Source organism: Rhagoletis pomonella, unplaced genomic scaffold (assembly GCF_013731165.1).
Source record: "Rhagoletis pomonella isolate Grant_MI unplaced genomic scaffold, Rhpom_1.0 Rhpom_scaffold_00005, whole genome shotgun sequence".
In the NCBI taxonomy this organism is placed as follows: Eukaryota; Metazoa; Arthropoda; class Insecta; order Diptera; family Tephritidae; genus Rhagoletis; species Rhagoletis pomonella.
Window position 1 is genome coordinate 9,394,860 of NW_023458559.1, and position 23,634 is coordinate 9,418,493.

General features: G+C 36.1%; 1 pseudogene; it reads right to left on the reverse strand.

Annotated features, from left to right (window-relative positions):
• Positions 1-15,244: 15,244 nt before the first annotated feature.
• On the reverse strand, positions 15,245-18,023 carry LOC118739775 (annotated as a pseudogene).
• Between the last annotated feature and the right edge of the window lie 5,611 nt (positions 18,024-23,634).

Consider the following 23,634-nt stretch of genomic DNA (forward strand, 5'->3'; position numbering starts at 1 on the left):
TTGTGTTGGCGCTATTGACGGCAAACATATAAATATATTTTGCCCGAACAACACCGGTTCCCTTTTTTGTAATTATAAGGGTAACTATTCAATAGTTGTTCTGGCAGCCTGTGATGCAAATTATACCTTAACTGCGGTAGATATTGGTGCATACGGTTCGCAAAGTAACGGCGGAGTTATGTGGAACTCGAAAAAGTTTCATGAAATTAATACGCGGAACTGACTGAATGAATTTGCATGAAATTTTGCGAGCAGATAGCTTATGACCTACAGAGGAAAATAGGCTATTTTTTTGGAAGAGTTGCCACCTGTTAAAAAAGTTTAATTAAATGAATACGCGGAAACGACTAAACGGATTTGCACGAAATTTTGCACACAGATAGCTTATGACCTAGGTTAGAAAGTAGGCTACTTTTTTAAAAGTTGCCACCTGTTAGAAATGTTTAATTTAATTAATACGCGGAAATGAACTGATTTGCATGGAAGTTTTCACACAGATAGCTTATGAGCTAGGTTGAAAAATAGGCAACTGTTTTTAAGATTTACCACCTGTTAAAAAAGTTTAATTAAATTAATACGCGGAAAAGTCTGAACGGATTTGCATGAAATTTTGCAAGCAGATAGCTTATGACCTGCAGTGGAAAATAGGCTAATTTTTTGGAAGAGTTGCCACCTGTTAAAAAAGTTTTAATTAAATTAATACGCGGAAACGACTGAACAGACTTGCATGACATTTCGCACAGAGACAGCTTATAACCTAGACTGGAAAATAGGCCACTTTTTTAAGAATTGCCACCTGTTTGAAAATTAAATTTTGCTCAAAGATGGTTTATGACCTGGACTGAAAAATAGGCTACTTCCTCAACCGGTTTTCCGATCAGAACGAAATTTAGTACACTTACTACGGATTTCGGAAGGATTGTCTTAGACTGAAAGTAAGTCCGATAACTCAAGGCCCCTCTTATAAAAATTGGAATTTTCATATTACATACATATCTCAGGAAGTATTTGTGGGAGAGAACTGAAACTTGGTATAGTGATATGTATGTGAAATCAATGTTGGCATTAATCGATTGATGTTGTAATCAGTTAGTTAATTGGATTCAATTCAATCTGATTACAGTTAATCATTATTAATTTTAATCTGACTAAACAGTTAATCGTAACCGCGATTAAAAAATTAATTTTTAATCATTAACTCTTAATTTGATCAAGTAGGTTTGGTGATTAATTAAGTAATGCTGGAATTTCCCTGTGCACACAATTCAAGTTAATCCGGTATGGCTAAGTCGGGTTTCCTCATCAATCTAAGCAATTTGGTGTGCATTTTCATTAAGACATATACCAACAAACGTTTTACAAACTAGGTTTGTAAAAGTTCCCAGTTTATGTATTACTAATAACAATAATTATATTTTTTTATATTATGTGCTTTTTATAAGCGTAAAACACAAAATAATTACTATAACTGGTGGTTTCAAACTCGGACAAACTAGGCAAATTAATCAGATTTTATTTTTAATTGGATTAACGTTTAATGTTTTAAATTAATTAAACGTAATCGCAGCCAGCGATGTACGATTAAAAAAATGTTATCATTAATCGTACAGTTGATTACGACTAATTAATTTTAATCGTCAAACGCGATTAACATTTTAATAGTTAATTTTTAATCGTTCTCCCATACTGACTGAAAGTTTCATATCGCATATCTCTTCAAATGTTTGGGGTAAAGCACTCAAGCTTGGTATGAAAATACATATGTATGTATGTATGTGAAACTAATACCATACTCATGGAAGAAAATGAGAGTTATTGGAAAAGTGGTGTGGCAACTCCCATGCAAATTGATTTTTCTATGCTGCATATCTCTGGAGGTATATATATTTATAGGTATAGCGTAGCGTATGCGAAATGATCCACGGCCCCTATTTATCGGAGATAACATTTCTAGATTTGACGAAGTTGTATCCTTCAAATCGGTCCATGTTTTATTGAAAAGGGATTAAAAAAATTTATTTTGGTGGACTTATATACTTATATAGCGTAGCGTATGCGTTAGACTCTAACGTATATATATTTATAGGTATAGCGAAGTGTATGCAAAATGTTCCACGGACCCTATTTATCGGATGTAATATTTCTAGATTTGACGAAGTTATATCCCGGTCTATGTTTTATTGAAAGGGGATTTCAAAAATTTATTCTGGCGGACTTATATACATATATGTAGATGTATAGCGTAGAGTATGCGTTAGACTCTAACGTATTTATATATATAGGTATAGCCTAGTGTATGCGAAATGTCCCATGGCCCCTATTTATCGGAGATAACATTTCTAGATTTGACGAAGGTATATCCTTCAAATCGGTCCATGTTTTATTGAAAAGGGATTTAAAAAATTTATTCTGGCGGACTTAAATACATATAGATGTATAGCATCGAGTATGCGTTAGACTCTAACGTATATATATTTATAGGTATAGCGTTGTGTATGAGAAATGTTCCAAGGCCCCTATTTACCGGAGATAACATTTATTGATTTGACGAAGGTATATTCTTCAAATCGGTCCATGTTTTATTTTTCGGGGATAACATTTCTAGATTTGACGAAGTTATATCCTTCAAATCGGTCCATGTTTTTTTGAAAAGGGATTTAAACAATTTATTCTGGTGGATGTGTATACATATAGATGTATAGCGTAGAGTATGCGTTAGACTCTAACGTATATATATTTATAGGTATAGCATAGCGTATGCGAAATGTTCCACGGCCCCTATTTATCGGAGATAACATTTCTGGATTTGACGAAGTTATATCCTTCAGATCGGTCTATGTCATGAACTTCAAACTTGGTATGCAGGCACCTCTTTGGTAGGTGCTTATAAGGGGGTGTATATAAATGAGTTTGTAAAAGGGGCGTGGCACATCCCATAGGCGTAAAATTTTTTATCAGCTATAAATTCGAAAGCATAAGTCACATGAACTTTAAATTTGGTATGCAGACATATCTACTGTAGGAGTTTATAGTAAGGTATATATAAATGGGTTTGTAAAAGGGGGTGTGTCACTTCCCATAGGCGTGGAATTTTTAACCAGCCATAAATTGGGAACCACAAGTCACATGAACCTGAAATTTGGTATGCAGACATATATATGGGAGGTGTTTAGAATAAAGTATTTATAAATGTGTGTGTAAAAGGGGGATAAATATGTATTCAACTATTAGACCACTCGGATATTTAAAACTGTTTTTTTTGAAACTTTAAATTCTTTAGACCATTTTGAAATGGAAAGATTAAATCATTTTTTTGATTCCGCGATGCTGTTAAATGAAGCATGTGCATGTATAATAAATAAAACTACTTCTGAAATAAGCATTCTACCGGAAAAGTGCAGCTATACTAAAACAGCTAAGCGAATATTAAGCTAAACGGAATCTACCATAGTAGACTAATTTTAATTAAAAAATTGTATCGTTACCTTAATCCACCTTATATTAGTTATGGAACAAGATTTTTAGTACAGAAAGTGATCAATATAATATTTTATACTTATAATATTTTATACTATATATAACTTACATACTTACTTTCTTAAGACTTCATTGAAAATTTAATGAACGCCAAAAAGGCTGAAATATTGCTATGCTCCTTCTCAGCAGAACGTAATTTAGCATTTTTGACAACCGACCCCCTAACCAAATGTCTACAAGGAAAAAAAATATTGAAAATCAGCGCGGTTATTTAGCATCTTTAAACTTGCACATTATTACCCTCAAATTTGATGAATTTGAAAAAACCTAAATAAAATGTTGAAAATCTAGCTGAAACTTTCTGGATATTTTATTATTTTTGCACAGAGTTTTAAATGTGGATTTATATTTTGTTAGTTATATAATGAGCTTGGCTTTTATTGAAAAATAATAAACATTAAATAAACAAAAGAGAAACAGCCATAATCGATCAAAATGTGGATGACTTAATCAGCTGATCACAATGAATTTTAAATGCGCTCTGTCGAAATGACATTTTAATATACCTTTCGTACATATCGTCGATGTTTTTGCAAAACCGCCCATCGACCAGTTGCAAAACCTCCTAAATCGCCATTGTTACAAAAATGATATTTGGTAAACTTGTACTCCAGTTATCGAGATTTATGCATACAAATCGTAAAATCGTTAATAAAACAAGACATTTGTAAAATAATAGCTAAAGAATATACCGCCTATCAAGGCAATGCCTTCAAAGAAAAGCCGTTTTTTTTGCTCTCCTGTAAAATTTGAGTGCCATAAGATAGGCGGTTTTGTAATTGGTCGATGGGCGGCTTTAATAAGTAAAATTTTTTGTACATTTGAAAAAGACGTTTTTGGGTTGGAAATGACGTTTTTTCAGACCAAGAGGGACGTTTTCTCATGCCCAAGACCTGGCAACACTGCCTGTATGCGTGAAAACATCAACGACCGCTACTACTAAAGGCTCCGTTATGCATACTTGGCATTGCTTGAGCGATGTCACATAAGGAATCTGTTAAATGAGCTTCGCGTGTAAGCGGTTACCCAACGCACAGCATTACATACGTAAAAGTCTTTTGGTTTTTGATTTCTACGTAAAAATGGTATAGCAGTGCATGCAATGCCAAGTATGCATAACAGAGCCTTTAGGGACCACTCTCGTATGCTGATGCTGCCTCTGCTGCCTCTGATGCTGATTCGGCTGCAGCTACTACAACTGATGATCTTACTGCCATACCTAAACAAAAGCGTTGGGCGGAGCGGTTTCTGACGCCTAGCGTTAGCGCCGAAGTGCCATGCCTAAACAAAAGCGTCAACACTACGTCAAATGCAGAAATAACACCAACAATAAGCATAGGTTTGTTTGTGTGTAACACGAAAATGACAGTTTCGCCATTTTCTGCAGCCAACTTTAATACCTAACGCCCTCTCAAAATCGGATTTTCCAACCGCTCAGCGTTGACGCCGCGTTGTTTCGGTATGCTTCATACAAATTGTATGGGCATGAGAGTTTTTTGACAGCCAGACAACGCTGACGCTTTTGTTTAGGTATGGCAGTTAGTTGTGTACACTAGGCTAGGTCGATTTTGTATGGGGGAAAATAAAAAGTATTGGACCGTATTGCAATAGTAATATTATGATGGCTTAGTAGAGGTGTCAAACTATCGATAGTCACACCATCGATAGTTTTGATAGTTTTCAGAAAAACTATCAATATTCACGATAGTCTCGAAAAAAACAAAACTATCGATAACACTATCGATAGCGCTAAATCAGTTCGGTTGCTTTGTTTTTACAGGATCATAGTGAAATAAATATTATCTTATAAAGGTTATAATCATTCAAAATTAAGTAAATGCTTAGCCAAAATACTTTTCTTTTTAGAAAGTTCAAAAACAAACACAAGTTATACAAACACAACAGGATTTACGATTAACATATGTATGTATTTTGGCCTAAATGCTTGCATATTTGAATATGACGTCGGCATCACACTAAAAAACAAAATTTTTAATTCAAATTAAAAAATTCAAATAATTTCAAAATAATTGGTAGAGATGATCGATAGTCCTACTAAACTATCGATACTTTTGATAGTATAAGAAAAAACTATCAATGAGTACTGATAGTCTAAAAAAATGGAAACTATCGATACTATCGATAGTGCCATCGATAGTTTGACAACTCTATGGCTTAGGTCTAAGCTAGGGATGCACAGCAGAGGTGCACGCAGTCGACGTCGTGGGCTAGGCGAGGTGAAGTGAGCTGTACGGAGATGGCATCGAATACATATTAACCACTACACACTTAGTTTCAAGTAAAAATGAATGTATGTATGTGTACTTATTGCGAGCCAGTGTGGCAGTGATTCAGTAAAAAGTGTATAAACATATCCATTTCCTCACGTTTTTATTAATAAATTAATTTCAATACATTTATAACAACGCAAAACATATTTAATTTACCTATTCCTCACATTTTATTCAGTGAATGAATGAATCTTAATGTAGAATGTTAGTGTATAGTTTATAAAACACCTCTTTGAGGTAAAATTTTCGAGTGACGAAAGCTGAACTAGTAGAAACACAAAATTTATGATATCAATTTCGTGACGAATATTATACGCATTTTTTAACTGCTTTGGAAACGTGCGGAAAATCTTTTTTTTAATCATACGAATCGTTGCAAAAGTTCTGTTTTTTATTTTGTGTTTCTAGCAGTAGACGCAATTTTGCAACGTTCCGAATAAATAAAAAAAAAGATTTTCCGTACGTTTCAAAGGTAGTTAAAAAATGCGTATAATTTTCGTCACGAAATTGATATCATAAATTTTGTGTTTCTAGTTCAGCTTTCGTCACTCGAAAATTTTACCTCAAAGAGGTGTTTTATTTGATATCAATTATTTTGGGGTAGCAAATTTAAAATCGACCAAAATACAAACAATAATCTAAATGTTTTATTTTTCTCAACTAAATTGCTAAAAATATTATCTAAATCTAAATTATGTATTCAAAGCGATTTGTCCATTGAAACATATAATTTTTCGTATACGGAATAAAGCAAAAAAGAATGATCATATCCTCTGTATTCGAAAAAATTAAAATTAAAAGAAAATTATGAGAAATGATAAAAACTTATGAACTTGGTACCAACTTCGGATACAATAAACAACTGTATTCGTCTGATTGCCTCGTATTTTATTTTTGTTAACATTTCTACCGGGTGTGTGGCGCACACAAGTGCTTTTTTTAAGAAGTTTTACTTCTATCACGTGTACGATGTTGCACTCGTGCTATTAAACTAATGCTTTTTTCTCAAGTAGTTTTGCTCAGTGCACGGTTAAAAGTTTCGGTTTTAATTTTAAACTTTTTGGACTACATACAGTGTCGGCCAAAACTAAAGCACAAAGTATACCTAGAGGCGTTCCGTAAAAAAAAAAAGTTTGGAAAGTCTTTCATAACTTTTAAATTTTTTATGAATTCAGCAGAATTATATGTTTAAAATAAAATTTCAACAAAATTAACCTCATTTTATTGCTCATAAGACTCTATTGTACAAGAACTTGGCATAATATGTGGAGCTACTGCGACAAAACTAAAGCACGTGATTATATTTCCTCACTCCTTGAACATGTTTTCAACGAGTAATGTTGAAATTTCCACTATAGTAGGAAACCGTTATCCAATACATAAAAAGAGAGCATTTGCAGTAATTTTAAACCGCATTGCTTAGTCAGTTGTGAACATTGCTAAAACAGGTTATTGAAATGGCGCGCAATAAATATTCGGCAGTATTTAAAGAGAAAAACGGAGGCCAAAAGGTCAACGCCTAAATCCACGTTATTCGCAAGGCTCTGTGAAACATGGAGGAGGCAACGTAATGATCTGGGGATGTTTTTCAGGTCATGGAGTAGGTCCGATCCATCGAATTAATGGCATAATGGATCGTTTTATGTATAAAGACATCCTTCAGACGATTATGTTGCTCCATGCTGAAGAGGAAATGCCGTTAAAGTGGATCTATCAACACGATAATGATCCGAAACACACGGCTAAATGTGTGAAAGAGCGGTTTGCTGCCAATAAAATTGAAGTTTTGAAGTGGCCCGCGCAATCCCCCGATCTCAACCCCATAGATAATCTATGGGAAATTGTAGATCGGAAAATCAAGCGCGAAAATTGCAACAACAAGGACTCTCTCTTTTCCCAAGTTGAACTCTCATGAAATGGCATTTCTGAGGACGTTTTAAATAAATTGGTTGAATCTATGCCTCGAAGGTGTGAAGCCGCCATAAAAAACAAGGGCTATGCCACCAAATATTAAAAAAAAAATACTTTTTATTTTTAAACACCTGTGATGTGCTTTAGTTATGTCGCACCTATTTCATGCATATTGTCATTCTTTCAGTCATATTTAGTTGTAAAATGAAGTTATATGTTTGGTTTTTTTAACACGCAAACAAAAGTGTATATTCTTTTAAAATAAAATGGAAATATTTAATTTACAAACGGTTTACAAATTTTATGTAGCGAAATGACGACATCGCAAATCTCGTGCTTTAGTTTTGTCCGACACTGTACATATATGACCAAACTAAATTCAGTTTCAAATACAAACCTTCCAAGATTAAAAAAAGAGAGCACCTATGTTGGGTTTAGAATTTAAACAGTTCGGTTTAAATTTTAAACCCAAACATTTTCATAATTAAGAATAAAAAAAAAGATCTTAAATTTCATGCTCCGTCTGATGGGGATTGAGCCCGGACAGCCTTGGTAGCAACCAATTGTATCAAGCATCTTTGCACACTCAGCTACAGCACGCATGTAAATGTGCTTTCATATGTTGAGTTTGAATCACCACCACATTTCGCTGTGTGCAAACATTTTCTATTTCGGTTTAGATTTTAAACCAAATTTTCTATATATGAAACCTAGAAACTAGAATTAAAACATTTTGGTTTCAGTTTAAACCACGAACTTTTTCGACTAAAATTTAAACCAGAACCTATTAAAAATTGCTTAAAACTATTGACTAGTTTAAAAAGTAGACTATAAAAAATTAAAAAAGGCAGTAGTCCCAGCGCGGTTTAAAAATTAAACCCAAATTTTTGACCGTGTGGCAATTTATACATATGTATGTAAGTAGTAGCGGCACATTGGGTGAACTAAATCATTCATACATACATATTTATGTACAACTGTAGGTAATATTGTACGCGTCTTCCCAGGTAGGTTAAGTGCGGGTGATAAACACATGTAGCATAGTTAAATACTGTGTACATAACTACAATTAAAACGGGGAAAATGTTACAATTTCGGCATATGACTGAAATAGCTCTAAAATATACACAAATTGTGGTTTCCAAGACATGTACGAAGTGATTAGCACAGCTGCATCCAAGGCGAATTTATACAAGGTGGTGATAAAACAAAAACAAAAAGTGCGTGTATTTTGTTTTTGTAAAAGTACTACTTAATGTCAAAAACAAGGCGAATTTATACATTCGCCGTAGTCCAAGGCGAATTTATCCTTGGTAGAAAGCAGCTGATCACATCTAAATAAACAAACAAAAGCATTGAAACAAGATTATTGAATAAAAGTGAACGCAATTTAACGAAAAGCGGAATATATTCTCGTCGTATTTTATAAATATTTGTTAAGGAAGCGGTTTGCTATGCTTTTGCGGAGCAGATTCCTGCCACGTTCCTTGCGTGATATGGGCTGCTTTTTGATGATATTCATGAGATAGCATTTGTATTTGGCGCTACTGCCACCCAGAAAAAGGTTTAGTTATAATAACCAAGATTTGGTTATAGTGATCAAGTGGCATAGTTGGATATGGCGAAATAAATATATAGTTCACGAAAGTCTGCAATTTACTTAAGACTTCTAGTTGGGACAAATGTATATTTGTTAATAATTACAAAACGACTACCTTGATTGGACAATATTGTTAGTTGAATAAAATCATTGTTGAGCAAATATAAACAATGCTTTGGTTGATACAAGTTTTCAATTAATCTTGTGAACTTGCCGTAGACTTGAATCAGCTAACCGTTTATTATTGGGAAAAAAGTTTCAGTTTGACACAAATAAAAATTTACTCGATGTTTGTTGTGTTTACTTTCTTCTTTTATTTGCATATATTACTAAAGTAAATAATACATATGTATATGGTGGTAAGAATTTCCTAAAAAACAACGATGAAACAGGAACAGTCGTGCGAAAACCCAGGTCAATATCTGCTGGAAGTATACTGCTTTGCTTTTTCCTTAGCTAAATAGACACTTTCAAATTATAATTCACATGAATTATATATCCACTGAAAAACCCCGGTTGGCATCTAACTTTATATTTTTAATTAAACTTTAAACTATGCGCGCACCGAAACAACCCGCGATGATAGCAAAACTGAAACTGTGACAAACAAGTATGGGCATGTCATAGCACACATGGCGCAGCGATCGACATGCCATAGCTTACTGAGCGCTCTGGGACCACATGCGTGTTTCACCCATATACGAACAGCGGTAGCGGAGCAATGATTTCCACGCACAATGCAATGGTCGGCATACTAGCGCATTCAAACGATTCAATAAGTGGGACTGTGTGCATTGCTCAGCTGGCGCTCTTCGTATGTGCTCAGAGAGCGCTCAGCATTCTTTAGGGGTGGCTCACAAGCATGAATATGTTCCACTCTCAAACCAAATCGTGGTTGTCTCAACTAAGATTTGGTAACTATGACTAAACCACGTGTTGAAAGAAAGCTTATCTGCATTAGCAGAGCTTAATAACATCCTTTTATGAACCATACGTTAAGTTGAATGGAATTTGTAGAAATATGCTTCAAAGAAATATTTATTAGTATTAACCAAACCCTTCAACTAAATTAACGATTTGTTACAACCTAGATGAATATTAGAAGCTTTAATATATTTAGTTATAATAACCAATCGATGGTAATAGTTCCCAATCCTTGGTAACAGTTCCCAAATATTGTCGAAATTCGGGAACTAAATATCTTTAGTTGTCGAAACTAATCCTTTTTCTCAGTGTGCTCGGATTGCGAAATGCTGGCTCCACCACGTTCTTGGCATTGCAGCATTTGTGATACTTGCATTGTCAAAAGAGATCACCACTGTGGCTTTACAGAATAACGCATTGGCCATAACAACCACTGATACTTTGTATTCTTCCCTTTACACCTTGCAATTGCCGTTTATTCAAAGTGATCTACCGCATGATGGCATACAATGGGAAAATGTAATGGATGACCCAGACAAAGATCGTTAATTAGAATGCACATTAGCGTATGATGTCTTTAAATTTAAATCTCTAGTCTTAGTCGAATTTTAGTAATTTTTTAAGCATTTATTTATAGTTAATAGAATTACCAATAAACTACGTATTGAAATCGAATGGATACTAGCATTAGCTACTTGATTAATAACACTATGCGACATTCAAAATCGGGATGGGATGAAACCAACGGGAAATGTTATATCGGTCAAAAACAAGTTATACGTGGCCCGGCGTTTCGCTGTGTCACGTCTAGGAATCGAGATATATCGATTTGGAGTTAGTAACTATCATATAGGGGAAACTGTCACCTTTGGTGGTCTTTTTTTTGACATAACTCGAGACCCACTAGTCCGATTTTGCTCAAACAAATTTAAAAAAATTTAAAATTACAATTCCTTTAATCTGTTAATATAACGTTTTTCTATATACTCAACAGTTTTGCCGGTAAAAATAAATTTATGAAGAAAAAAAAATTATGTTTGCCTAAAAATTAAATTTTTTTTTTTAATTCATAAAAAATCTAAAACGGATAAAAGTGTCACGTAAAGTCACATAACCTATGAACAAAATGAGACATACATCATGAAAATCAATGTATTCGTTTCGCTTTTATTCAAAATTAAGTAAAGGTATGAATTTCAAAAATTTGCTCGAGATATGCTCAAAATTCCTTGGCAAAAAACATTGATGACTTTTTTTTATGATTGTCAGAATTTAAAAAAAAAAAGTAATAAACAAAAGGTTATTTGATTTTTATGGTAGCGGTAACAAACTAAAAAGCGGTCATAAATGTGCGTGGACAATTAAATAAAAGGAAAAAAGGAAAGTGCACTTTTTTAATTATTTGGGTTTTTTCCGTTGGCTACCTGCATGATTTTTTTACACAAATTGCACCCACATTTATGAGTGGTCATGTTTTAGAACGTTTCGAAAAATTTAAAACGCACACGAATCAGGTATACAGCGACCCTTAAAAGATGCGCCAATTCATAAGTACCTCTCAGTAAAATATTTAAACTTACGTAGTATTTATAGGTGTTCATTGATCGATTTTTGTCATCCAACAAGTGTCTCCGAACGCGTAAAGTACGATTTTTTTAAAGTGACGAAAAAGTAATAAAAGTATAAAACCGAAATGAGTGCAAATTGTCCAGAAAATATCAATTTATTTTGTTACGTTTGTGGCAAGAGAGCTTTTTCAACAAATACTGCATTACTCACTGAGCAAGTGGAGCGCGCTTTTAAACTTTATTTTGATTCCGAAATAATTCGCGGCGTTTCGTGGGTCCCAGACAAAATTTGTAAAACGTGCTACAATGGTCTTAACATGTGGATCCAAGGGAAACGCATTTCACTTCGTTTTGGTGTACCAATGATTTGGACTGATCCAGGAGAGCACAATTCCGACAACTGTTACGCTTGCGCAAACAAAATATGTGGAGTAAATCGTAAAGGCCTTAAACGAAGAGTTTACATATCTGTTAAAAGCGCACAAATACCTCTACCGCATTCGGATGAAATACCAATTCCACCGCTTCCAAGTCCTGACAGAGAAACTTCTTTTTCTATTGAAACAATGGATCAATCGGATTTCACCTATAAACCAACACCAGAAGCCGGCCCATCGAACAAAATAATTCCAATATCACAAGCAAGAATGGACAAGATTGTTGCAGAATTAAACCTTTCTCAACATGAAGCAGAAAAACTTGCCCAGCTTTTGAAAGAAGGCAACAGTTTGGAGCCTAATGTCAAAGTCACCGGATATCGAAGACGACAATTGCTATTCCAACGGTACTACACACTCAACGAAGGGAACACATTTGTTTACTGCCACGATATAAAGGGACTGATGGACGCGATGGCCATTAATTATGTCGCAGCTGATTGGCGAATGTTCATCGATTCTTCGAAATCAAGCCTGAAAGTCGTTTTGCTACATAAATATAATAAAAAACCAAGCATTCCCATTGGCTACAGCGCAGACATGAGCGAAACATACGATTCCATGAAAATAATTTTGGATAAAGGGTGCTACACTGATCACATGTGGCGGATCAGTTGTGATCTGAAAGTCGTGGCGATGCTAAGAGGTCTCCAAGGAGGCTATACGAAAAACATGTGTTTCTTGTGTCTTTGGGATGCCCGATTTAAAGGAAACCAATACGAAACGCATGACTGGCTTGCTCGAGATCCAACGGAGAAAGGACACAACTGCGTAAATGATCCACTGGTGCCAATGGAGAACGTCCTCATGCCCCTCTCCATATCAAACTGGGAAACGTAAAAAATTTCATCAAGGCCAGTGTGAAGCAACCGAAAATTCTTGATTGTTTGAAAAATATTTTCCCACCAATCAGCGAAGCAAAATTGAAGGAAGGTGTTCTGAATGGGCCGGATATACGAAAGCTCATGAAATCAAAGGAATTTAAAGGTGCTTTAGACGGTAATGATTACTTTGCGTGGAGGGCAGTGAAGAAAGTCATACGATATTTTTTTGGGAAGTACGCGAGCACACAATTACTCCGCTCTTGTGACCAAGATGTTGCACTATTCCAGAAAATTGGAGTGAATATGTCCCTCAAAATTCCCTTCTTGCATCACCATCTCGAATACTTCAGCAAGCAGCTAGCCTCAGAGTCGGATGAACATGGCGAGCGCTTCCATCAAGTGGCAATGCCAATGGAAACGCGATATAAAGGCAAAAGGCTCGATTCGCTGGTGGCTGAAATTTGTTGGTGGTCGCAAAAGACGTACGATCCCGACAATGAAGATGAAGAAGAAGAATATACAATGGGAGTTTCCTCCGAGTGTAAGTCACAAAAATGAAGTTAACTGACTGATTAAAATCAATTGATTTTTTCCAGATGAAGACAGATCCTCATCCGATTCAGACTCTGAACAAGTGGGCGAACCACCACGCAAGAAAGTAAAGGGCGCAAACAAACGAAAATAAGTTTTGCGTTCATCGATTTTTATAACTTATGTATCTATGTAATAACCTAATAATTACCTGTAATAATTTTTAATTTTACGTGTTAATAATAAATAATATATAATAAATATTATCCAAATTCATTGAAACATAAAATCAATATTTTTGTCAAAATGAGATACCTTCACTTAATTGTGAATAAAAGCGAAACGCGTGCATCGATTTTCATGATCTATGTCTCATTTTGCTTAAAGGTTATGTGAATTTGCGTGAAAGTAATACGACTTGCCTTTTTTTCCGTTTTGGATTTTTTATGAATTTAAAAATAAAAAAATTGAATATTTTAGGCAAAAAATATTTTTTTTCTTCATACATTTATTTTTACCGGCAAAACTGTTGATTATATAGAAAAACGTTATATGAACAGATTAAAGGAATTGTAATTTTTAATTTTCTTAAATTTGTTTGAGCAAAATCGGATTAGTGGTTCTCGAGCTATGTCAAAAAAAAGACCACCAAAGGTGACAATTTCCCCTATATGATAGTTACTAACTTCAAATCGATATATCTCGATTCCTAGACGTGACCCAGCGAAACGCCGGGACACGTGTAACTTCTTTTTGACCGATATAACTTTCCCCGGTAGTTTGAACCCTTCCCGATCACTGACCCCTACCATTTGTCTCACAGTGTAATAGGCTCCTTTCTCTTGTTCTTAAAATTCAACGTTATTGCTACAACACGGATGCACAACCATTATGGTCCTAATTTACATACAAAATAACCAATTTAAATACAAAATAACTCATTTAACCCTTTCGCTACGACTTTTGCAGGGCTTTTCCCAAAATTTAATTTTTGACTTTTTGGAGACCCATTGAGACTTTAGATGCGTAAAAATCTTACGAAGCTTGTAAGTTATGTAGGTAACGGTATTTTTAGGTGGGACATATCTGTCCCTGCAGTATTTTGGGATGGGACATATTTGTCCCAACAGTGTTCAAACCACACAAAAAACAACAAAAACTTGTGTGGCAATAACGTATACTTTTCCATTTTATTTAACTTATGAATGTGCTGAAGCGAAACAATTTATACAGAATGGTAATCTACAGGCACGGCAAAAAATTTTTGTTCTTTTCTCCACTTTTCGTTTGGCGCATGTGACGCATCGACGTCTTTTAGATTCCTCTATGGGCAAATGATCTCCTACATTTCGCATGGATTTGTACATATTCGATGATCTTCCACACCGACCAGATCGTTTATATACGGTAGATTCCTTTCCTTTTTCAATTAGCGACTCAGCAATTTCAACAAGCACTGTTAGAAAGGGACGTTTCCTTCTATTCAGCTCCGAATGTATAACCCAAGTGTTAACAGCAGCCATCATCATACCACGATAAACAACTTTTTTCCACCATTTGTTTGATTTCCTGTTTATATCATACAATCCCGACATTAGGTCTGCTAGGTCCACACCGCGCATTATAGTGATATGGCTGATTTTATAGATTTGTTGCTCAACGAGAAATGATTCGACCAGTTGTCCTTTATAGATGGCACATGGTTATAGGACATGATAAACATGCATCCAAGTATTATATCGATTTCGTCGAAGTCGGTTTGAAGAAGTTTTTTTCCGCTTTGTCCCGATAGAGGTACTTTCCTGAGTATCTCGTTGGTGCAGTGGGCGATGTACAAAGACATGCTTCTTGGAAATAATTTTCGAAAAATCTCATAGGGTGTTGAGTGACGTGCAATATTTTCTGCGATTTTGCATTCGCGGTGACTAGTAACTGATTTTCTTGGAATGAACGACACGTCCGGTGTGCTCCAAACAAACGTGGCTAAAGGCTCATCATATACAACTTCTGCGCGCATAGGTTGGTGGTCTATACCATCATTCGAGACTGATGACCCCTTGTCACTCAATTGGCTATCTTCAGCATCACTAGCAGAGTCATCAGTGCCAATGCTTTTGTCTGACGAAGGACTATAAATATCATCACTTCCGTCACTGAAATCAGTTCCCGATTCACTGATCTCATCGTCGTCTTCTTGAAGTAATGCACTTATTTCCTCGCTATTCAATTTGGTCATTTCTTCAATCTACAATATCGCAAAAGGAAAAAAAATAACTGTATGGCAAATGGTGTACAACGTACTGCTGGTTCATATATGTCCCACTATAAAACCCGGTTGGGACACATACGTCCCAAGATTTATTTTCTTCGAATATTTTTTACAAAACACTTTTCAAAATATATATTTATACTTACCGCTATAGAATTTTAGAACAGAACTTTGTTATCAAAATATCACCATCACTTTGATATATGCGTATTCTTTTCTAAAAATTATGCGTAAATTTGATCCGATGGCAGTCTCTGCTCTCACCTAACTGCACAAAATAAAACACGAGCGAAGTTGTATGTAACGTGGATAACGGTAGATTGTAAATATGGTTCCTAGCTACTGACTGGGACATTTTGGTTGAGTTTACAATACAAATCGCGATTTTCAGGGTCAAATGAACATGCCGTGGGACACCAGTGTCCCTGCAGTAGCGAAAGGGTTAAATACAAATTAACCTTGGTTTATGTGATCAAATATAACCATATCGGACCAGGGTAGAGTAATGTGAGGCGAAAACAAGTGATTCGTATTCGCGCTGACACATCGTCAGTAATAAACAGAGTTGATTGCCTATCGCATCGTATTTCCCTGTCGTGCTCTGGAATGTAAAGGTGCGGAACGAGTAAGTCATAGATTTTTATGAATTCGTTGTTGTTGTTGTTGTTGTAACAGCATACAAATTCCCCAAAGAGTTTTTTGGGGAGTGTTGCTGGAGTGACAGTCCTTGGCCATATATAAATCTGGGTCGCTCCGGTTACGTAGACCCGACTGTCGTGGGATATCGCCAATCAAATCATAATTATTACCAGTGTGTAGTAGTTCATTCACTTTCTTTGCAAGGGACTTGTTTTGCAAGTGATTGTGACAAACGTCCATTGCCGTTGTAAAGATATACGTGTCTCGCGGGTGTTGAATTTTGAATTCTTTTCCCTGGATCTCATTTAAAATATCGACTATAATACGTGAAAGTGGTCCACGTTCTCGACGGAAAATGATCAATAGGTGTAGTAAGTGCTCAAGCTAAGCTCAACGCCTAGTTGTTTGAATTCCGCGAGTAGTTTTAGTGCTGAGCTACGAGCGAACTTGACGTTTCCAAAAGTGCTAACCACCTCTAATGGCGCATTTAAGGTGCCCAAATTTGGTTTCAACTGTTGCTCTGATATTTGCTGAAGTAATTCCCTGCATAGTTCCCAGCGTTGATCCGCCGTTTCTTATAGGAAGTTCGTTACGTTGATCACTGCGTTGAAAGTTTGTGTGGCTAACTCAAATTGCTTTTCAGTTGCTTTTGCAGAAGTGCATACGCGCGTTCAGCCTAATGGAAAGTTAGTAAGCAACTATGAAATTTAAACTATTAGCTCTGAACTGACTTACTTGAAAATATTTAGCCATTCCCCTTATAAGCGCTGCATACGATTGCGGTGGTTTTGGTTCTAATTCTCCAAACAGCTGTTCAGCTAGTTCGCCGTCTTTCCAAGTTTTACGATTACGTTCACGTGCGTCTGCGTAGCCTTAAACCAACGTTCTTAAATCAATTCTTCCGGCAACGACTCTTCGTTGTTGTAAAATTAAATAAGTTGAAGAAGCTGCTGTTTCGTTGCTGATTTCAACACTCTTCTGATTAATCAAATTATATACAAGAAGGGCATCTGTTACTTGCGAGTGACGAACTAAATGATGCAGTATATCGGCATCTACTTCAGTTTCCTCTGTATACACCATTTTGGGTACAAATTCATCGATGGGTGGTTGAGCTTCTTGGTGCTACAAATAAGTTCAATTATAACATTTTAAAAATGTATGAATTTTTTACTTACCTGGAACACTTCACGATGCTATTCTCCAATAAATCGGGCCGCCTTTCGTCCAGCTTCTCGAGCCATGGCAAATGTTCGCTTGCCCACATTGGACATTGGAATCAGGTATGGATCATCATGATATTTGCAATGCGCTGCTGTTGGATCACGTCCCACAGAGCTGGCCTGTGCTTTGAATATATCAGTTGGATACCGTTGTATGCGGCTGGGTATTTCTATGCTATCCTTTGACTACTGTTCAAACGAGTGCTACTGGAGACCAAATAATGAGCCGCGCCAGTGTATATACGCGGGAACCTGCAAGTTAAATACATGGCGTGTAAGATAAGACTCTAATTTTGTTTATTTAGTAAATATATTTTATTTAAGAACACTAGTTACTAATATGGTTTATACTTGCGGGGTGCGCCTTGATGTTGCCACACAAAGGGGAGGGACCTACAGTTTTACGCCGACTACGAACGGCGATTGTATTTTTATGAGAAGCTGTTTTTCATGGCAGAAATACATTCGGAGGTTTGCCATTGCTTGCCGAGCGGCGACCGCTATTAGAAAAAAAAGCTTTTTTTATTTTCTGATGTTGAGTTGATGTTGGTTGAAGGTAATACTTTTGTTGGTCTGGAAGTGTATTTCAAATAAATAAATTATATTAATTTAAAGTAATAATGCAATTACTAAAAATATATCAAAATGCCTTTAAAGAATTTTGCTAACCACACTTAGAGCTTGATTTTGAGGAACTTTTTGGAGCCCATTATCCTCTGCTTAGCTTTTTGGATTTTAAGCCGCCTATTAAGGCTTCGCATGCGGAAGTAAATCCTGCATTTAAAAAACAATCGCTTCGCCTTTTCAGGAAGCTCAACTTCCGTACTTCTCTCTAACAGCCGTGTATGAATGTTTTTGGAATGAACTATTTCAAGACCATTGAGATTGGAAAAAATGGCCTCGAGTCTTTTTACGCCATCCAAAAAACTTGATGATGGCTTATGGAGGTAACCTATGGAAACTTGATCCACCCAGGTAAACGAATTTTCAGAGCTGCAGTGGTCTTCGAGATTTGGCTTTTTGATCAAGTATCCGGAAACGTATTCCAAGGCGTCCTCCTGCAGAATACCATAGTCGTCTGGGTTGGAAGTGGTCAATGTGTCGATCATTTCGGGGTCTTTTTCTATATCAGCCATGAGATCGGAAAAGTATTCGTCTGGAACTAATTCTTCTGACTTTTCAGCAGACTGACTTGCAAATGAGCTTGTTGAGGGGTCCCCAGACATCGACATCGTCTGCGTGTCCGAAAAACTCAGCCAATCGTCTGAGTCTCCAGACACATTTCCTGTGCCTTGTAAACACCACGTGTTCCGTGCTAAAAAAAGAAAGTCATGTAATCTGTATTTAATAATCAACGTGAATTATACCTATTATGTACTTCCGCAGCCTATATATGAACTCCTTTGGAGTTGGGTGGTCCTTAAGTCCACCTTTGCTGCGAAAGCACCAAAAAAGTGCTCTACAACGTCCTGGTTCAGTTTGTACGTTAAAATGTATTCCACATTTGAATTTTTACGTACATATTCGTAAAGTAATACCAATGCCTTGTTCGACATAAGGATGCCTCTTTGGAAATGCTCTAACCCATTCTTGTTAGGAATGATCTGCAACTGCATGAAATCATTCATTCTCTCTAGAACTTCTAACTGCTTTGTAAGGGCCCTTCCAAATGGTTCCTTTAGATTTAATAGAAATGTAATTAAAAAAGGTAAGTATACTTCTTAGTTCCCTGACAGATTAAATATACCTTTCCAGGATAATTAAAGGTTTTCATGATCGAATTAAACACGTCGTACCAATCGTTTATGAGTTCTATCATGTCTGATGTCTCAGTGGGCTTATAAATGTCGAAACCTAATGAGTAGCAGCGCCTAATAGCACTAGCTGTGGTATGAGAAAACAGCTGCGCTGGAAGTTTTACTTTTTGTCGCCCTGAAAGGTCGTTTATGTTGCATGAGCTTACGACAAAGAGATAATTTTCATACCTATTCCTTTTACTGAAATATGCTCATCAGTGAGCTTGAATGCTATTGAGATTAGGGCTGCCAGATATCTCTGTTGCCAAACCGGGACACTTTAGGGAGGGTCTCTCGCGACATGCGAAAGGAGGTAGTCTAATTTTATTTTGACAGACAAAACCAAAAACATAAAAACATGAGATCATGGGATCATTACAACGTACGCCAACAAAACAAAATAACTTATCACAACTAAAGCACAGAGAATTTTTCACAATGCATGAACCTTTTTTATTCTTTATAAAAATACAGTTTACACTAAATATATCAAAAAACATAAAAAAAATGTCTATACTTTGTGCTAAACTGGGGAAAATTCAATAAATTTGCAACATTCTAATCAGACTTTTTATAAAAAATTTTAAAATTAAGTTTTGCAGCCCATTAAATTTTAGTTGATTTTTGGTATTGCTTTTACTGAGTGTTTCTTCCATACAAACTATGTTCGATAATTCTTTTTATATGGAAGACACTGTTAGCAAAAAAAAATAAATGCTAAAAATCAACGAAATTTGCTGGCAACTTCAGACTTGCACTTTATTAATTGGCTCAAAAGCTACATTTTCAAAATTTTTCTAAAAGATCTGATTAGGAATTGTGATCTGATGAAAGAGAGAGTCAATAATTTTGTACGGCACTGTACTTATAAGTACTCTACGCATATGAAAGAGCACCAACGCAACTCGTAATACACTTAAGTATAAAAATTTTAGTATTTAGTATAGAAATATTCAATTCAAATACGCGCATATTAAAATTAAGCGCTTTACACTTACCGATTGCTTTTTCGTAATTGAATTTAAAAAATATTTAAATTCCATGCTGCCTGTAATGGGATTTGAACCCTGACCCTCTGTACATTAGCAAATTGTGACAAGAATCTTCGCGCTTTCAGCTACAGCCAGACATGTAAATGTGCATTCAAATGTTGACTTTGAACCAACACCACGCGTGCGTGTTATGAAAGTATTATTTTTAATACGAACATTTTTAAACGATTATCAAATAAAAACCATTCATATTTACTATGTGTCATTTCCCTAAGTGAATTCATAACATTTTTCTGAATACTAGAACGCGTTTTTCCCCTTAGTGTAGTGATTTTTGAACTTTTATTCAAATTTGTGCGATCAAATCGAAAACCGGGACACTTAAACGAAACCCGGGACATTTTAAGGTTGGACCGGGACACCGGAACAAATAGTCTAAAACCGGGACATGTCCGGGAAAACCGGGACGTCTGACAGCCCTAATTGAGACGTCAGATTTGGACGTATGTCTCAACAAATCACAAATCGTCTTCGTCGTGTTGTGTTGATCTTTCCACAACAATCCGCTGTCCAAATAATGATTTCTCACGAGCTTAAGCAAGTGAGGTGCGTCAGCGAACGCAAAAATCTTTGCGTTTTCATCAGTAGGCAGTGTAAACCACGGCTTATCTAAAAACGGTGTATATTATGGTTCTATACTAGAAATGTGCACCGCACGAAGAATTCCACAAGCATGTGCAAAAGTTTTGCACTTGCTTATGGCGATTTGCCAGCGCTATCTATGGCAGTTTTATACTCATGCATTTATATACATAATTATAAAAATTATAAGGACTCGACAAGAATGTTAATCTCACCTATTGTCACATCCAATTCCCTCCAAAGCTTTCGGTTGGTAGGACACATGTCGCAACAACACAACAGCCACTACCGGATAACCAATATTTTTGAGCGCCAGAATTATGGACAGCAATATTTTTTTGTCATTTGGCAGTCAAAATCGAAAAACACGGCCTGTTTCCAGGTTTTCCGCAACCCTCTTGCTATTACCACTTGCACGTAGTTTGCAGGCTTTCGTACATAGTCTCCTGTCTGATCGTATTCATATGATTCAACGACTTTCATTTCGTCAAATGCAAGAACACAAATTTTGTCATCATTACAAAGATCAGACCTGTGTTGCATAGAATAAAACGAAGCAGTCAGGAGACCCTCACGTACATCGCATTTGCGATACCAACGCTGCAGTGTCGACACGTGGGGAAGCGGAAATCCTTGTGTGTACAAATGGTTGTATGCCCGTGGTCCCGCAGCGTGCAAACAAACTGCATTGGAAATGACTTTCCATGCCCACTTCACGTTCATTTCTGTTGTAAAAAATTTTATAATGGGACATGTGCTGCAAATCGTACGTTTTGATATTTCAAATGGAAACGGCGACAAACACATTAGTTGCGTTCCAGATGCTTCACGATTTGCAGGTTTTTACAGGAAACCGTTCCAGGTGACCACCTTCCATAAGGTTTATTAATGGAGAAAACAGCTGTTCCTGCAAATCCTGTAAAACCTGCAAATCGTGAATCATCTGGAACGAAACTATTATTTATGTACGTCGATTCAGTGCCAAATTGAGCCGTTTTTTTAAGAAATGTCAAAAGTAGATTTTATAAATCGTACCGTCTTCAAATCTTACGATTTGCAGCACATGCCCGACTATCTTTCCACCCATAAAAAAGACTTACTTGGCAACATAAGCTTTCGAAGTTGACCCTCACTGAGAAATTTTTTCAAATTTGTTATGATAGCATTTGCTTCTTCCAGCCTTCTGATATTTGCATTATTTTGTTTGGTTAAATTTTGAACCTTTTTCTTTAGCTCAGAGATCTGAAGCTGCACTGAGATTCCTTAGCACTAAGGCTAGAAGCATGTTCCAAAAAGTATATTACATTAAAATGTTCAGCATATACATTTAGTTTATATGCACTTACTCCGTTCGCGTTCTGCAATCTATACCAAGCACTTTAGTTGTGTTAGCCAATGGAAACAGCCAATTGGAAATAAAAATACGTTAATATGTACATACATACTTATAGGTATAAGACTTTTAATGGTAAGGCATTTCCGCCAACATACTTAGCAGGCGAATCCAAATTTTGGCCCCCGGCCGAATCATTTTCTGAATTTGATATCAACACTAATCCAGGTCTATGTACGTAAATTAGACAATTCGTTTTTTATTTATTATTTTAAAATTGAGACTAACTTACGCTATTTGCGAGAAAACTACAGATTCGGATATATTCGGAGCTTCAGTAGTTGACACCATACTATTGGACCTGTTTTACAAATTAGGATCGACGCTTCTTAAAAACTAGCAGGTTAATACTTACCCTAATTCCCCATTCACCGCCGGCATGCAGTTGGAACTAGTAGCACAAAACGTTGGAGGGAGTGGAATAGCCCTCGGCATTAACTTCGGCTTTTTGCCTGAACATATAATGTCAGACCGCGAGAAGTTATCACCACAAATCAAGTCTCTAGGTCCAAACTGCATCCGGCAAGCTCTTGCCCACATCTGCCGTTTTGGTTCCTCGCCTGGAACTGTGAAAAACGGCCCGTTACCACGCTCAAATTTTTTGGAGCACAACACACAATGAAAACATTTTGCTTATTTTCTTTTTTATAAGTTTTTATTTATAATAATTTCCAAATGAAATTTCACAAAATTTTCACAAGCACTTCTTAATGTCAAAATCATCTATTTTGTTTACATGCTCATTTTGACATTAAATAGTACCGCGGCAAAAATCTCAGCTCTCAGCTGATCTATCAACACCACCTTGTATAAATTCGCCTTGGCTGCATCCTTCAACTTGTCAACTCGCGGGAAATTTCCCGATTTGCCGAGAATTTCGATTTGAGTGGCAATCGGGGAATGGGAACTTTTTACGGGGCACTGAGTATGTTATTTTTATATCTTAAAGTAACCAAATTAGACGGATATGTTAATTTTTAACCATTTGACCCTTTTTGGAGCGACATTTTTACAATTTGAATCGTAATATCTCCACAACAAGAGTTTTCCCAGATAT